The 17,229-nt window shown below is 37.1% G+C and overlaps 1 protein-coding gene across 7 annotated transcripts in view; it reads left to right on the forward strand.

Annotated features, from left to right (window-relative positions):
- SPATS2 (spermatogenesis associated serine rich 2) overlaps positions 1 to 17,229 on the forward strand; it is a 145,167-nt gene that overhangs the window by 47,109 nt on the left and 80,829 nt on the right. Inside the window, exon 3 of one of the 7 annotated variants that reach the window (XM_072654589.1) lies at positions 13,015 to 13,070. The exons of the other annotated variants lie outside the window; for them this stretch is intronic. The gene's annotated coding sequence lies outside the window, so the exon portion shown is untranslated. The remainder of the gene's footprint in view (positions 1 to 13,014; positions 13,071 to 17,229) is intronic. 7 annotated transcript variants of the gene reach the window in all.

Below are 17,229 nucleotides of genomic sequence, written 5' to 3' on the forward strand. Positions count from 1 at the left end.
CTTTAGAAAGTCTTTTATGATTTTTCTTTCCTGTTTACCTTTTCATGCTTCTCTTGATTCATGTTTTCTATTCAGTTCTGGTCTTCTCATCATGAATGCTTGAAAGTCCTCTATATCATTGAATGACCATTTGTTTCCTTGAAGTATTATACTCAGTTTTGCTAGGTAGGTGATTCTTGGTTTTAATCCCAGTTCCTTTGACTTCTGGAATATCCTGTTCTAAGCCCTTCAATCCCTTAATGTAGAAGCTGCCAGATCCTGTGTTATCCTGATTGTATTTCTACAATATTTGAATTGTTTCTTTCTAGCTGCTTGCAATAATTTCTCCTTGACCTGGGAACTCTGAAATTTGGCCAAAATATTCCTAGGAGTTTCTCTTTTCAGGTCTCTTTCAGGTGGTGATTGGTGGATTCTTTCAGTATTTATTTTGCCCTCTGGTTCTGGAATATCAGGGCAGTTTTCCTTGATAATTTCATGAAAGATAATATCTTGGCTCTTTTTTTGATCATGGCTTTCAGGTAGTCCCAAAATTTTTAAATTGTCTCTCCTGCCACTATTTTCTATGTCAGTTGTTTTTCCAATGAGAATGTTTCACATTATCTTCTATTTTTTCAAACTTTTGGTTTGTTTTCTAATTTCTTGGTTTTTCTCATAGTCAGTTTCCCTGAATTCGACTCTCTCTTTTAAAGAACTATTTTGGCTAATTCTGCTTTTTAAAGCCTCCTTCTCCTCATTGGCTTTTTGGACCTCTTTTTCCAATTGAGTTAGCCTCTTTTTAAAGGTGTTATTTTCCTCAGCAATTTTTTGGTTCTCCTTTAGCAGACTGCTGACATGCTTTTCAAGCTCTTCTATGGCCTGAGCCCATTTCATATTCATTTTGGAGGTACTAGAGGCAGAGGCCTTGCCTTCCTCTGACAGTATACCTTGTCCTTCCTCATCTAAAAGGATGAATGGAGACACCTGTTCACTAAGAAAGTAGCCTTCTATGGTCTTATTTTTTGGGGGCATTTTCCCAGCTAGTTACTTGACTTTTGAATCCTTTGTCAAGAGGAGGGTCCTAGTGCTTCTCCTAGGATGAGATTCAAATCACCTGCTCAGGATGAGATTCAAATCAGCTGCTCAGTCCCCCACCAGAGGCTTTAAGCTGAGCTGCCTTTACAATGGACCCAGGCTGCTTCTAGGTGGCTGCTGCCTACTGCTGCTGCTCCCTCCTGGGACCAGTGCTGGGGGAACCCTGTTTCCCTCTCTCCCACCTGAGAAAGCCCTCCCACACTGACCTTTGTCGCTCTCTTTGTTGCTTGTGGGTTGAGGGATCTGGGACTCTCCCTGCTGAGAATTGTGCCTCGGAGGTCTCTTCAGGTCCTGTTCCTTCCAGTGCTGCACAGCCAGGGCTGGGCTCTGTTCCACTTAGCGTCCCGTGAGATAGACCTTTCCTGTCGGCCTTTCAGGTTACTTTTGGCTGGAAACCTCTTTCACTCTGTTGTTCTGTGGCTTCTGCTGCTCTAGAATTTGTTGAGTGTCATTTTTTACAGATATTTTGTGGGCTGTGGGGAAGCGCTAGAGTATATGCATCTTTCTACTCCGCCATCTTGGCTCCACCCCTGGTGCAGTTATTTTAGCATTAGCTAAATAGATATGTTAGACAAAGTATCTACAAGTAGTTTAGGTTATCTGTCCCATTTACATGATGACATTCTGAGATATTTTTCATGTCTCTATATTTGTGAATCCAAGATAATATGGGTCACTGGAGATTTGAATTTTTTTTTGTTTTTTTTTAGTGGTGTTTTCTGTTGTAAAATAATTTAAATTGAAGTAGATTTACTTTAAAAATCTACCTTACCTTAATAATAGTAAAATAATAAATGATCTAAAATAATTTAATCTTTCTGTTTCTCCAGACTTTAAAGTTTCCACTGGTATATAGCTTCACAAAATTAAGGCAAATACTTTGAAATTGATTCTTGCATAGATTGGGGAGTAACTAAGTTCATTCAGAAGGCTTAGATTGGGGTGGAAACCTGCAGCTCAAGGCCACATGTGGCCTTTCATGCTTTTTAAATCAAAGCTTAAATCCAAACAAGAAAGTGTAAAGATTTGTTGTGTGTAATTTGGAGGCCACACGTGGCCTTAGGGGTTCAGGTGCCTCCCATCTCCCCCTGGGTCATAATTTTTTTTTTTAAAGTATAAAAATCAATTCTACGTTCTGTTAGTTTGGAACACTTTTGCCCTGTATTTGGTCCAACTCATACCTAAAACATTCAGTTATTGCATCATACCCTAAAAGTGGTCGGTCATCCACTCTTTGCTTTGAAGAGTTTAGTGAGGGACAGCCCACAGTTCTAACATAACCCATTCTACTTTAATTGTTAGTAAGTTTGTCTTCACATCAAGTCTAAATTCGCAGCTAAAATTATAGTTCAAAGAATGCTGGCTCAGGATTTAGAGAATATGTGTTCAAACCATGCCTCTGCCTGTGTTATCTTGAGCAAGTCATAACCTTCCTGATCTGTAGTTTACCAAATGGCCACTGAGGTCTTCTTCAACTCTGACACTCTTGCATTCATAAACTTATATTCATGGCATCCACTACTAAGACACTGAACTCTATCCAAAGTAATACAGATGTATAAACTTATAACTAATCCACTCACTCAATAGATCTTCGTATAACTGAAAGCAGCTATCATGTTCTGACTGCATCTTTCTTTCTCCAGACTAAGCATTCCCAGTTCCTTTAGCCATTTGTCATCTAATATGGATTCAAGGACCTTCAATATCCTCATTCTTCTCTGGATGCTCCAGGTTATAAATATCCTTCTTAAATAGTGGTGCTCAGATTTGAATGTGGTACTCCAGATATCATTTGACTATGGCAGAGTATGGAGGGACCATTATTCCTTATTTCTTAAAGATGTACAATATAGACCAAGACTACATTCAGGTTTTTGGCCGCTTCATTCCACTGTTGGCTCATATAAAACTGAAAACACTAGATCTTTTTCAAATTGTCATCTAATCTCCCTCATACTCTACTTGTGAAGTTTATTTTTTAAACCTAATTTAAAATGTATCTGAATTAAATTTTATTTTATTAGATTCAGCCCAGTTCTATAGCCTGTCAGGTCCTCACTGTCAACCACTATGTTAACTGTCTCTTTTATCTTTCTGTCATCTGCAAGTTTAATGAGCGCACCCTCTATACCTTTCATTCAAGTCACTGACAGAAATATAAGATAATATAAGGCAAAGAGAAACAGCCCTTTCAAGAGCTGCTAAGTTGACATTGAATAATTAGCGTCTACTTTTTGAATAATTAGCATCTGCTTTTTGAGCCCAGTTATTCAGTTCTAAATCCTGTTAGTTACAAGTTATTGATAACTTATCAATCTTGCAACATAAGAGATAGAGAAAAGTGAAGACAGCAGTAAGAAGGCTAATGACTCCATGAGACATCAAGAAAACAGATTGACGAGAGATAATTTAAGAATTACTGGACTATTTGAAAGCCAGGATCAAAAAAAGAGCCTAGATATCATATTTCAAATTATTACAGAAAACTAATATCCTATCCTATCTATCCTAGATCCACAGGATAAAATAGAAATTAAAAGAATGCATTGATCATCTTCTTTATGACATCCTGAAATGAAAACTTCCAGAAATATTATAGTCAAATTCCAGAGCTCCTGGGCCAAGGAGAAAATATTGCAAGTAGGCAGAAAGAAACAATTCAAATACTGGGAATCTACAGATAGGATCACACAGGATTTATCAGCCTCCACATTAAAGGAGTGGAGGGCTTGGAATATATTCCAGGAGGTAAAGGAGCTAGAATTACAATCAAGAATAACCCATCCAACAAAACTGAGTAAAATATTTCAATCTTTTAATGAAATAGAGGACTTTTAAGCATCTATGAATAGAAAATTTGTCTTTCAAGTACAAGACTCAAGAGAAGCATAAAAAGATAGTAAACTTGAAAGAGAATAAGGGAATTAATAAGGTTAAAATATTTCCATTCTAATATGGGAAGATGATAAGTATAATTTCTTAAAAACTTTATCATTGTTAGGGCAGTCAGAAGGAATATACATGGACAGAGGGCTTGGGGGTGAGTTGATTGTAATGGGGTGATTTAAAAAAAAGTAAAATTACAGGGTGAAAAAAGAAGGATGCCTGGGGTAGGGAGAAGGGAGAGGAAGAATAGGGAAAATTATCTCGCACAAAAGAAGTGTGAAAGGAAGAGCTTTTAAAATAATGCTTGAACTTTGGGATTGGCTCAAAAAAACATACACATTCATTTGTGTATAGAATTCTATCTTACCTACAGGGAAATATGAGGAGAAGAAGATAGGGAAAGAGGCTAATAGAAGGGAGGATGGATTAAAGGAGGTGTGATCAGAAGCAAAATAGACTTTTGAAGAGGATACGTTCAAAAGGGTGAATATAGATGTAGTTGATGGATAATATTCAGATAACAAAGCTTATGTTGAATGGCCTTAGTCTTCATAGACAAAGGGAGATTGTATTACTTCTGAGATTAAGGAATAATGATGGGACTCTGACTTGAGAATGGAGAAAGCTTAGAAAAATTGTTATGAGAAATGTGCCACAGAATTAATTAAATGAAGAAAAGCACTACTGAATAATAACCAGAATAATAACCCACTTCATTCCTCAAATATTTATTGAGCGTTTTTTGTGTAATGCACCTTTCTATAGGAGAGGTATGTTTAATTTAGTATCAACACTGGAAGTATTCCATTTTCTGAGTATAGGAGTGATGATGAAATGTGGTAATTCTCTGCCATGTATTCACTTAAAACTAGAATCAGTTAATAAAACATTTGTTGTTGTTGTTCAGTCATTTCAGTCATGTCCTACTCTGTGTGGGTCCTACTCGTTTGGGCCTTTGTTGGCAAAGGTACTGGAGTGGTTTGCCATTTCCTTCTCCAGATCATTTCACAGGTGAAGAAACTGAAGCTAACAGGGTTAAATGACTTGCTCAGAGTCACAAAGCCAATACATTTCTTTTTTTTTTTTTAATTTCTAACTTAACAATTTTATTCATTTCATTAAATATTTCCATATTACATGAAAAAACACTTGGACATTAAAAAAAAACCCTTGAATTCCAAATTCTCTCCTTCTGTCTCCCTTTTCCCTCATTGAGACAGCAAGTAATTTAATACAGTTATACATGTGCAGTCATGCAAAACATGTTCCCATATTAGCCATGTTTAAAATGACAACACAGAAAACAAAACCCCAGAAAAACAAATTAAAAAATAGACTTCAATCTGTATTCAGAATTTAGTAGTAATCTCTCTGAAGGACATAGAATTTTTCATCATGGATCCTTTTGAATTGGATCTTTAATCATTGTCTTGATTAGAATAGTTATGCATTTCATAATTGATTATTATTAAAATATTAATGTTACTTTGCAAATATTCTCCTGGTTTTGCTCACTTCACTTTGCATGAGTTCATATAAGTTTTCCAGGTTTTTATGAAACCACCTGCTTTCTATTTCTTTTTTTAAAAATTAATTTATTTAAGTTTTCAACATTCATTTCCACAAAATTTTGGGTTCCAGATTTTCTCCTCATTTGTCCCCTCCTCCCACCCCAAAACCCCAGGCATTCTAATTACCCCTATCACCAATCTGTCCTCCCTTCTAACATCCCTCCCTTCCCTTATCCCCATCTTCTCTTTTGTCCTGAAGGGCCAGATAAATTTCTATACCCCATTACCTGTATTTCTTATTTTCTAGTTGCAAGAACAATACTCAACAGTTGTTCCTAAAACTTCGAGTTCCAGCTTCTCTTCATCCCTCCCTCCCCACCCATTCCCTTTGGGAAGGCAAGCAATTCAACATAGGCCATATCTGTGTAGTTTTGCAAATGACTTCCATAATAGTTGTGTTGTGTAAGACTAACTATATTTCCTTCCATCCTATCCTGCCCCCCATCGCTTCTATTCTTTTGATCCTATCCCTCCCCAAGATTGCTCCCTCCTCCCACTGCCCTCCCTTCCATCATCCCCCCTACCCTGCTTATCCCCTTCTCCCCCACTATCCTGTATTGTAAGATAGGTTTTCATACCAAAATGAGTGTGCATTTTATTCCTTCCTTTAGTTAAATGTGATGAGAGTAAGCTTCATGTTTTTTTCTCTCATTTCCCCCCTTTTTCCCTCCACTGAGAAGTCTTTTACTTGCCTCTTTTATGAGAGATAATTTGCCCCATTCTATTTCTCCCTTTCTCCTCCCATTATATCTCTCTCACTGCTTAATTTCATTATTTTAAGATATGATCCCATCCTATTCATTTCACCCTGTGCTCTGTGTGTGTGTATGTGTGTGTGTAATCCCACCAACTACCCAGATACTGAAAAAAGTTTCAAGAGTTAGAAATATTGTCTTTCCATGTAGAAATGTAAACAGTTCAACTTTAGTAAATCCCTTATGACTTCTCTTTGCTGTTTACCTTTTCATGTTTCTCTTCATTCCTGTGTTTGAAAGTCATATTTTCTTTTCAGCTCTGGTCTTTTCATCAAGAAGTCTTGAAAGTCCTCTCTTTCATTGAAAGAAAATTTTTCCCCTGAAGTATTATACTCAGTTTTGCTGGGTAGGTGATTCTTGGTTGTAGTCCTAGTTCCTTTGACTTCTGGAATATCATATTCCATGCCCTTCAATCCCTTAATGTAGAGGCTGCTAGATCTTGTGTTATCCTAATTGTATTTCCATTATACTTGAATTGTTTCTTTCTAGCTGCTTGCAATATTTTCTCTTTGACCAGGGAACTCTGGAATTTGGCCACAATGTTCCTAGGAGTTTCTCTTTTAGTATCTCTTTCAGGAGGTGATTTGTGGATTCTTTCAATATTTATTTTGCCCCGTGCTTCTAGAATATCAGGGCAATTTTCCTTGATAATTTCATGAAGGATGATCTCTAGGCTCTTTTTTTGATCATGGCTTTCAGGTAGTCCCATAATTTTTAAATTGTCTCTCCTGGATCTGTTTTCCAGGTCAGTTGTTATGTTATGTTCCAGGTCAGTTCCAGTGAGATATTTCACATTATCTTCCATTTTTTCATTCTTTTGGTTTTGTTTTGTGATTTCTTGGATTCTCATAAAGTCATTAGCCTCCATCTGTTCCATTCCAATTTTGAAAGAACTATTTTCTTCAGTGAGCTTTTGAATCTCCTTTTCCATTTGGCTAATTCTACTTTTTAAAGCATTCTTTTCCTCATTGGCTTTTTGAACCTCTTTTGCCAATTGAGTTAGCCTATTTTTCAAGGTTTTATTTTCTTCAGCATTTTTTTGGGTCTCCTTTAGCAAGGTGTTGACTTGCTTTTCATGCTTTTCTTGCATCTCTCTCATTTCTCTTCCCAATTTTTCCTCCACCTCTCTTACTTGATTTTCAAAATCCTTTTTGAACTCTTCCATGGCCTGAGCCCATGGAATATTTATTTTGGATGTTTGGGATACAGAAGCCTTGACTTCTGTGTCTTTCCCTGATGGTAAGCCTTGTTCTTCCTCATCGAAAAGGATGGGAGGAGATATCTGTTCACTAAGAAAGTAACCTTCTATGGTCTTATTTTTTTTCCCTTTTTTGGGCATTTTTCCCAACCAGTTACTTGACTTTTGGGTCCTTTGTCAAGAGTAGGGTATACTCTGGGAATCCGTGAGATCTCAGTTCCTTCAGTGTGGCACGATCAAGCGTGTGCTGGTCTGGACGCAGAGAGGGATTTTTGTGCCCAGAATCTTAACAATTACCTCTTCACAGCTACCTGGCTGCCAGTTCCCAAGTCAGCACTGGGGGCTGATTTTCAGATAAGCTAGATGGGCAGGGCTGCCATTCAGTGTGAGATAAAGACCAGCTTGCCCAGGGCCTCCACACAGGGTGGAGGCAAGAATCAGCTTCTCCGTGCCCCCAGGGGTTTTTACACTCTGAAAATGGCATGGTCTGTACAGGCTGCTGTGCAGCCTCTGTGTCTGCTGCCTGCTGCTGGAGCTATGGGAAGGCCCTTCTCCTTTCCTGGCCAGCTGGAAAAACCCTGTCACTGACCTTTGGCGCCTGTGGGTTGAGGGATTTTTGAACTTGCTGCTGCTGGGACTGAGGATTCTGTGACTGGAGATTCCACCCCCAAGGGCTGTTTGCAAGCCGCCCAGGGTTGGCCGCTCTGCGTCCGGTGCAACCAACATTTCCTGCTGGCCTTTCAGGTCACCCTGGGCTGGAAGTCTCCTTCACTCTGTTGTTCTCCACTTCTGCTGCTCCAAAATTTGTTGAGAGTCCCCTCTCTACAGATATTTTATGGGCTGTGGGGGGAGACCCTGCGTATGTGTGTCTTTCTACTCCTCCATCTTGGCTGACCCCCCCCCCCCCCCCCCGCTTTCTATTTCTTATAGCACAATAGTATTCTATCACAGTTATGTACCACAAATTTTTCTGCCATTTCCCAATTTATAGGTATCTCTTTGATTTCCAATTCTTTGCCACCACAAAAAGAGAAGTTATACACATTAGTGTACAAATACGTCTTTTCCCCTGGTCTTTGATCTCTTTGGGATACATATCTCATAGTGGTATTTTTGGGGGGTCAAAGGTATTTTTAGCTCTTTCAGTTCAGTTCCAAATTATTCTTCAGAATGGTAAGATTAGTTCACAACTCCACAAACAATGTATTAATGTCCCATTTTTTCTACATCCTATCCACACTTGTTGTTTTCTTTTTTATCTCATGTTAACTTATCTGATAAGTATGAAGGTATTCCTTAGAGTTGTTTTAATTTTCATTTCTCTAATCAATAATGATGTTGACGGTATTTTTTTTATGAGATAGCTTTGATTTCTTATGAAAACTGCACATTCATTTCCTTTGACCATTTATCAACTGAAGAATGGTTCTTATTTTTATAAATTTGACTTATTTTCATATATACATGAGAAATGCAGTCTTTATCACAGAAACTTGCTTTAGATATTTTCTTTTTTTAAGATTAATTTTATTTATTTTCAATGTTCCACAATCACTACCAAACAACTTAGATTATTATTTTTCCCTCCCTCCTCCCACTTAATAAATTTCTGAGGCTAGATTTGAACTCAGGAAGATGAGTCTTCCAGACTCCAAGGCCTGCATTCTTATCTATTCACCTAGCTGCCCCAATGAATATTTAGTGTTTATTAAATATGCCCCATGCACTGTGCTAAGTTTTGGTAATGCAGATGCAAACAGTGAAACAATCTCTACTCACAAGAAGTTTCTATTGTAATAGAAGAGACAAACATATCCATATATGAATATATGTATATTCATATGTATATATATGTATATAATATATACAGAGAGAAAGAGTGAGAGAGAAAGAGAGATTTACTAGCTATGTGATCTTGGGCATGTCACTTAAGTTGTCTGCCTTAGTTTGCTCAACTGTAAAATGGGGATAATAAAACCTCCTAGAGTTGTTTTTTTTGTTTGTTTGTTTTTTTAGAGTTGTTGTTTTAAGTGTAGCAAAGACCACCCTGGCTTCTCACTTCCTGAAGGCCAGGTGTGTTACATTTCACTCCTCTCTCAGGGTTCTCCAGTATCCTTAAGAGGATTGGAGGTGTGTCTAGGTTCTCTGAAAATGTTCCCACCAGTGTTGTTTCTTCATTTGTTGGTGGGAGTCCTGCTACACCTCAGTTCCATTAAGCCAACAACAGTCACATTAACTTTAGGCAGACATATTCACATCAAAAAGTATAATCGCATAGTAAATTTACTCCTTTTAACACGTAGGAGATATAATTCCTCACCCAGCTCCCCTCTCTTTTGTACCACCTCAGTATCTGGAGAGGAGAAAGGGATCACATTCATATTTTGGTTCATTTCCTATAGGACGTACAGTCCTAGTTCAAGTCCAAAACACTTGTTGGTTTTGGGTACCAGACACCCTGGCTTCTCTGAGCTTCCTTGCTGGGCTAGCTGCAGCACCCTACCTGCATTTCTAACTCTCAGGTTGTCATGGTTCAAACTCTAGGTCAGATGGGGATGATTGCCACCATTTGAAGCTGAGATGGACAGAAGAAGCAGAACAGAGACAAAGACACCTAAGTCTGTTTCTTTTGGAGCCAGGGTGAAAGAGAAGCAGGAGAAGAAAGTCTTTTCTCTCTCAGTATTCAGTTTATGGTACCCTTTTGGAATTGGGGTCACAAGATTTTGACATATATTTCTTAATTCTTCATCATTAAACCACACTAATCACATTAAGTATTAAGTATAATTTTTGACAAATGGGTAATTTTTCTGAGTATAGCCTTGATTATAGCCCATACCTTTTAAATGGGGTTTAAATCATGGGAATTCCCAGGGTAATGAAACATGTTTATCCCCACATCTTGGATACATTTCCTAATCTTTTGTGATGTGTAGCATAATACATGACCAGGACACAGTACTCTTCTATTTGGGAATTTCTTTAATTTTGAAACCGTTTTTGTCTTCTATGTATCTGTTGATTTATTAGAGTTCATAATTTCTTCTTTGGGGATAAGAGTTTAAGATCCACTGGAAATTTTTAAAATCCTCAGACATTTTTGGGTGTTATGTTTTATAGCCTGATGAGGATGCCTAGATCTTCTTACAGGTTCACTTGGACACCTGACAATGGTTTTGATATAACCTTGGATAAAAAAATGAGCTTCATTAGTTAAAAAAATGACCTTTTTCCAATCTTGAGTACTTAAGTCTTTTTGTGTCTTGCCCATAGGAGGTTTTTTCCTTCATCCTCATCAGCTTTAAAAAAATAAACAACAGAACCTTAGTTTTCTTCTTGTTCTTCCAACTTCAGGAAGCTTGTGACACACTTGTATAGGAATCAGTCATTTCTCTTCCAGCTTCCAGGTCCCTCTGGAGGTCTGTGCTTTGAAATGGACAGACTGAGACAGGCACAGGCAAGAGTCAATTGAGAATTTGGGAGCGTCTTTATTAGCCAGCTGCTGTCCTCAAAAGAGGCAGCCCCGAACAAAGGTGTGTGCCTTTTAAGCATCTTAGCACTTCCCGGTACAGCCTTGTGGTTCCAATTAGCACACATTTTTTTTTTAAAATTATTTTTTAATGTTTAACAATCACTGCCATACAATTGAGATTTTATCCCCCTCACACCTACCCCTCACTACCCCCCTCCCTCCCCACGACTGCATACAATTCTGTATAGGTTCTACATATACTTTCCTATTGAGTATATTTTCACTATAGTCATGCTATGTAGTCAGACTAAAATAAATGAAAGAAATCATATAACAAATCAAAACATGATACACAAACACATACACATACACAAACATGATCTGCTACATTTTGTGAATGACTTCCATATTTCTTTCTCTGAGTGTGGAAGGCATTTTGCCTTGAGAACCACCATTGGGATTTCTTTTTTTTTTTATAAGAAGTTCTTGCGTTATTACAAAATTCCAAGTCTACCAGAAAAAACTCTCACACACTGTGGTCGTTGCTGTGCACAAAGTTCTCCTGGTTCTGCTCCTTTCACTCAGCATCAGGTCATATAAGTCCTTTCAGGCCTCTCTGAAGTCTTCTTGTTCATCATTTCTTATGGCACAATAGTACTCCATTACATTCATATACCATAATTTATTCAGCCATTCCCCAATTGATGGACATCCCCTTGACTTCCAGTTTTTGGCAACTACAAAGAGTGCTGCTATAAATATTTTTGTACATGTGGGACCCTTTCCCATTTTTATGATCTCTTGGGGATACAGTCCTAGTAGCGATATTGCTGGGTCAAAGGGTATGCACATTTTTGTAGCCCTTTGGGCATAGTTCCAAATTGCTCTCCAGAATGGTTGGATGAGCTCGCAGCTCCACCAACAATGATGATGAATTAGTGTTCCAACTCTCCCACATCCTCTCCAGCATTTATCATTTTCTTGTTCTGTCATGTTTGCCAATCTTATAGGTGTGATGTGGTACCTCAGAGTTGTTTTGATTTGCATCTCTCTAATCAATAGCACACATTTTTCACAGAACAGTTTTGACAGGGGTTCCTAGGTACTGCTAGGCAAGGGGGCACAACAGAGAGGGGGACCCAAGCAGCTGCTAGGCAAAGGGGTACAACAGAAAGGGGGGCCCAGGCAGCTGCTAGGCAAAGGGGTACAACAGAGAGGGGGGCCCAGGCAGCTGCTAGGCAAAAGGGTACGACAGAAAGTGTAGCCACTAACATAAAGTGGCTACTAGGCCCAACCCTGCCTAGAAACTCAACAAACATTATCTCAACCCAGAGGCTCCGGGGGGGGGGGGGGGAAATAATGTCCATTTCATGCTTGTTTTTTTTTAAGGACTGATTTGCAGCAATAGTTTTCCAGTTCTTAACATTGTTTTCAACTCCTCTTTACTTCACCTTTTAGTGAGCTTGATCCTGTTTCATTGTGGCCATCAATGGTCCTTTAAATGCTTGACTTCACTACTACCAACAGCTGCTGTGATGTCTCTGTGTCATTGAAATGGGCTATTCAAGAGCCATAATTTTTGTACTTTTCTCTGAAGTAATTATCCATTCCTAAAAATCACAGAATTAAAAATACAGTAAAAGATAGCAATGAAACAGATATGGCATGAACTAACTAGACAGATCATTCCAGTTTTTTCAGGCTAGCATTAGTAGAAACGCTGGCATGACCATTGCTGTCACAAAATGAATTCTTATCCAAATTATTATTTGTGCTACGTAATTGGAATAGCACTGAATGATTATGCTTTAGAATTCTATTCCCTTTTTTCCAGCAAATTTTTCCTTTCAGCAACTAATATTTACAATGAAATAGTGAAATCATGAAGATATCACATTATTACAAATTCTATTATTTTTATTATAAAATTTTTGGTGGAAGAAGGAGAGTTTTGAAGTAATTTTTAAAAGAGGTGCAGAAAGGAAGTTTGGAAATGTGATAAAGGGGAGAGTACATCATAGAATCTTATATCAGTTGTTTTTATTTTTTATTTTTCAGGGTTTATTGACTCACTTATGCCTGTCTGACAGCTTTGTATGTGCTGGTTGCTAAAGGTATTAGTTAAGACAAAAGTTAAGCATTAAGACAAAATAATCAGGTTGATCATTATGTTGAGTGACATCTTATTAATTAATTAATTTAGATACTGCATTTTTTTAAAAGTGTCTGTCTGGAGATATTGTGGAGGTACCTGGAAACAGTGTTGGTAATCTAGGTTAATTATTGGTCAGTGTCAGATTATTATTACTATTATTATTATTTTTAAAAAAGGAGCAAGGAATAAATTTAAGATCTTTATAAAAAAAAACTTTACAATATCATAGCTTAAAGGAGAGGTTGGGATTTTATTAGCTATTGAAACATGCATTTGGGGCTTACTTAGTCTTTATTGTGCTTTGAATCAGGATAATACTCAGGGAAGAGAAGGGAAAATAAAAAGCACTTGTAAGTTTTAAGAGGAATGTCAAGGCAGTCTTTTAGGGTTACAAACTCTGAAATTTTTCCCTACTTAAACTAGGTATTTAGTTAAAAGTCATTTAGAACTTTGAAGCACTGGACAGGCTGTATTTTAACCTCAGAATGAAGATTTAATTAGATAGATTGAGATGTAAAAGCAAAGAGGAGTCTTAGAGAGTTTCCTGCTGTACCTAAAGAAGGTATTTTGAATTTTAAAAAGAAGTAATAATGGGCAATTATATTTTTAAAAAGACACATTTTTCTTTAAGCTCTGGTGCCAAAGAGGCATTTATTTTCAGACTGATTTTCTAGTTTATAATTTTATCTGTTTCATGTTTTCCCACCTGCTGATTTTTTTGTTGTTGTTCTTTCACTCATTTCCTTTCTTATAAGGTAGACAGAAGAATTGAAACTCTTAGTCAGTTTTGCTGCTTGCCATTGAAAGATTTTTATTAGAGGAGAATGAGGTTAAACTCAGAAATAAATATTCTAGAAATGATCTGTGGATTTTTATTTTTCATATTGTCCTAGTTATCCATCACTACATATGAGAGTTGACATTTCAGAACAGTAATTGTTTAGAGCTGCAATTTTCTAATTGCATAAAATGTATCATAAAATATAATAGATGTAGTAGTAATAGTAGCAGCAACAACAATAGCAGCTATCATTTATACAACACTTTATATATGTTAACTCATTTGGTCCACACAACAACACTGGAGAACGGGTGCTGTTATTATCTTCATTTACAGATGAGCAAACTGTAGCTCAGAAAAGTTAAGTGACTTGCCCAGAGTACCGTAGTTAGGAAACATCTGAGGCAGAATTTGAACTCGGGTCTTCTTGTCTACAGGTCCTGTACTTTATCCACTATGCCATTTACTAAATAATTGGTGTTTATATACTGCTTTAAAGTTTATGAAGTATTTTACATATGTCATCTCATTTGATTACCGCTGCAACTTTGTGAGATTGATGCTACATATCTTATTATCCCCATTTCGTAAATGAGGAAACTGAGGCCCTGTGAGATTGTAGCTTGATTGTGTTAGCCAGCTAATACATGACAGAAGTGGTATTGGGACCCAGGCCTCTCCAGACTGCAACTCCAGAACACATTCTGTTGTTCTTTAGTATCTCCATAAGGTTACAACATCATTAAAAAGAATGAAACAAAACGTACTAGGATGTTTCAGGATTGATGAACAAATCGTTTATGTTTGATCTCAGTAGTTAAAGATGTATGAGGTTTTTGTTGTTTTTAACAACCAATGGCTTTCAATATCGTCATTCTCAGCCTTATGGCTTGTGGGATTAAGTATTTCCCTCCTGAAAGGGCTGATGGAATTGAGAAAAATCTGAAAGGGAAGAAGGTGAATTTTTCTTATCTGTAAGGATCATTTCATATGTGAGAGAGCTAACCTCAGACTGATGAAAGATGGCACTGAGACAGAAGAGGTTGGACATTAAAATCAATACCATTGCCTCCTAGCTATTCTCTGGAGTCTATTACTGAGAAGGTTTGTAAGAAGTGGGCTGACTCTGCTATCCAATCAGCAGTCATAGAGGAACTGGCAGAATTAATGCTGGAACCAGCAAATCCTTTTAAACAGTGAGACCCTCAAGACTTCTTAGAGGTTAAATTTCTGCAATAGAGGCTAGCAGCTTACTCTGTTGCATACACTGGAGACCTGGGGAAATCTTTTGGTGTGTCTGGATTGAGAAGAGGGGTGGGTAAGGTAGTATTTAATTGCTTGTCTGTGTCCTTAATAAAAATCCTGACCCTTCCATCATGCTATATGCTTGGAAGAAAAATCATAATTCTGTCTTAGAGTTTGTAAACTTTCTAGTGTAAATGCTACTTTAAAACCTGTCTGAAAAGGAGAGAAAAGACATCCTTAAAGGTATATCCAGGGAGACATTCAAAGGAGCAAGAGCAAAGAAAAAAAATCACTCATCAGTGAAGAATATGTGTCCAGTGAGAGCAAAATTAACCAAAGAGCCAAAGGCCCTCAACTGCTTGCATATATGCTTTCATTGAAGATCTTTTCAAAAGATTAGCTATTAGTTACAGAATTGTGGACATTTTTTGTTTTAGCCTAGTCATCCTAGCCATCCATATGGTATATTTAGGAAAACCAATGTATTATAGAGACATGATGTAAGGAGAAAATCTTTGCTAACAACCTACCACATCATGAGTTCTGGTTTGGTCCTTAGCACAAAATTTATAAAAGGAATGAATTTTCTCAAATTTCAAATTTTAAACTACCAAATATATAATTTTAGAATGATAGAATGGTATATACCTTTAGAGAATTATGCAGGGCAAACATCTCAGTCATATAAATACCATCTTGTCATCTATTTACATTCTGTTTTTTTCCCTTGCCTCTTTTTGTAGTTTCATTATCCTGTTATTCAAAGGTCTGTGCTAATTGTTTGAAAAATAAAAACATTAAAAGCTGTGTATAAATCTGCAGAGCCACTGTTCTTCTCACATATAAATACTTTATCAGCATTGATATATGGTTTGTTTATTGATTTTCTGACTATTGATTTAATTCCTACCAAACTAGCCTTTGTCATCTGTACATTCTGTTGGACATAATCACAGGTGATTGGGTGAAATAGTATAGAAGGTGCAGGACCAGATGTTGTTGATTGAATCAGCTGAAAAGGTACAATCTCTTGTGTACGAATATGACACTATAAATACATGTACTTTGATTTGTTTTTCCATTAATTAATAATGAGTATACATTTTTAAAAGTTGTATCTCATTTTTATTGATAGCTTTGTCTTTATGTCATGTTAATTTCTAAATATGCTACTTTCTCTTCCTGTATTCTGCAAACCACCCCTTCTAACAAAGAGATTTAAAGAGGGCAAAAAACAGTTGTATAAAACTAGCCAGTACATTAAGTGTGTTATAATACATGCAGCATTCCACATCCATCCTTCTAATCAGTTAAGTTCATGACCTTGGTGTCATCCTTGACTCCTTACTTTTCTTCATGCCACATAACCAGTCACTTGTCAGATCTTGCCTTGTCTTCTTCCACAACAACAATCAACAAGCATTTATTACCTGCCTGTTATGTGTCAGCAGTAAGGATACAAATATAAAGAATGGAAAAAAAATAGCTATTCTCAAAGAGTTTATGTTCTAATGAGGAACACTGTAAATATATATTTAAGTATATACTTAACAAGAATATATTAAGTGCTTACTATTATGTGCCACTGGGCTAAGTGCTAGAGTTCAGTACTCTCTCTACCCTCAAGAAGTTTATATTCTAATGGAAGAGACAACATGCAAAGAAATGCACAGTGTAAATAGAAGATAATTTCAGTGATTTTAGAGGTAAATAAGTAGCTACTGGAATTTGAGTAGGATGGAGTAACACATGTTTAGACCTATGCTTTAGAAAGATCACTTTGGCTACTAAGTGGCGGTTACATTGGAGTGGTGGGGAGAGCATGAAGGCCAGAAAACTGACAAATAAGCTATCATAGTAGTTTAGGGGGAAGGTGATGTGAATCTGTAACATGGTAATGATTGTGTGAGTGGAAAGAAGGGAACATAAATGAGAAATGTTGTGAATGTAGTGGAATTTCTGGATATGGACATTTTAGTAATTTTTCTTCATAATTCCAGATGGTTTTCTGGAGTCACTGGATAAATTCATAGCTCTCAGTGTACATATTACTGTGCCTGTCTTTCTGCAGCTCCTCAAACATTGACTGTTT

This window comes from Notamacropus eugenii, chromosome 3, assembly GCF_028372415.1.
Source record: "Notamacropus eugenii isolate mMacEug1 chromosome 3, mMacEug1.pri_v2, whole genome shotgun sequence".
In the NCBI taxonomy this organism is placed as follows: domain Eukaryota; kingdom Metazoa; phylum Chordata; class Mammalia; order Diprotodontia; family Macropodidae; genus Notamacropus; species Notamacropus eugenii.